The sequence below is a fragment of the Diachasma alloeum genome, unplaced genomic scaffold, assembly GCF_001412515.2.
Source record: "Diachasma alloeum isolate Michigan unplaced genomic scaffold, Dall2.0 Dall_scaffold_00290, whole genome shotgun sequence".
Classification (NCBI taxonomy): domain Eukaryota; kingdom Metazoa; phylum Arthropoda; class Insecta; order Hymenoptera; family Braconidae; genus Diachasma; species Diachasma alloeum.
In genome coordinates this window covers 837,144-838,498 of record NW_021680429.1, presented here as the reverse complement: position 1 = coordinate 838,498, position 1,355 = coordinate 837,144, and positions in this window count along the sequence as shown.

The window sequence follows — 1,355 nt, the reverse complement described above, 5'->3', positions numbered from 1 at the left end:
TTTAACCCCCCCCCCCCCCTCAAAAATCGATGATTTGATAACTGCATGGAAATGAGTCCGCTTGTAAGACATAAAATGTCTTACAACTTGTTGTTTGAATGGCCTTTGCTGACTCGCGTGATATAATTGAATAGTCAAATGTCTGAATGCCTCGTAAATAGCTGAATTTCAGACATGAAAAATGTCCGAATGAAATGTCTAAGATTTTTCACACAAAAAAGTGTCTGGTTCGGTTTGAGACATAAATTGTAACTGAAATTTTCAAACATCAGTGAAATTTTCCGACACTTAGTCAAAAATTCAGTTACTTCCGATGATTCAGTTGTTTTTTTTACCAACTGACATCTTAAGTTTAACTGACTGTCAGACATGAGTTTTTACAGTGTAGTATCGCGAAAATTTTCATACGAATTCTTTTCAATCGCCTATATTCGTAGGCCGAGAGTGATGATAAACTCTCGAATTTCAATCTGGATTTCGTCGTTAGAGAGGTTGTATCGATAATATGATGACATAATGTACTATTCTCTCACTCAACCTTCGCCCTCCGAGGGCGTGTTTTTAAGGTTCAAAAAATTTCAAGAAGAGGGAAATGCGCATTACTTATTGGTGAAAATTGTGAGGAGAGGGAGGTGTCCCTTGACATTTGGAGAGGGACCTCTCTCCTCTCCCAGGTAATTTGGGGAGTTTTCAACGGTTTAAATGACCCACGAAAGGGAAAGAAATTTCGGAATGCAACGGATTGAGTCGTAAACTATAGGGAGGAGAATTTTCAAGAAATTGTTTTTTCGTCATTCAAGCCCGTTAGGTAGCGCCTACTATAGCTGTCTTGAGGGAAGCTAAATGGCGTTTAACAGACCAGGTCTGTTAAACGAAGCACAGGTATGGTTAACTCGAGTTAGCAGCCCTAGGACAATAAAAACATACAGTTTCTAGATGGGCAACCCACAAAACCTTCGTAGGAATACAACATGAAGTGTGCGGTTATCGCTGTCACTTGCTTGAAAACTCGGCGGATCGTTCACCACTAATACGATGCGCCACCGTCATTGCCGATGACATCAGGAGTTGTTATTCCGTTGCTAGGGAGTCAGTCGTAACTTGAGGGTTATATTGTCAAAATATTAGTTTAATAAAGAGATTATATTCACTTTCTCGTTATATATCTATTTTGAATAGATTATATATATATTTCTATTAAAATGTGATGAAAAATTTGAGTATGTTGTGAGAAGAAGAGGAACGATGAAAAAGAAAAGTTGTAAACTGTAGATGTTCACACGTTGATTTTCTCATGAGAATAAATTTAGAAAAATGATTAATCCTTCTTTTTATTCTTTCAATTTGTTGCAATT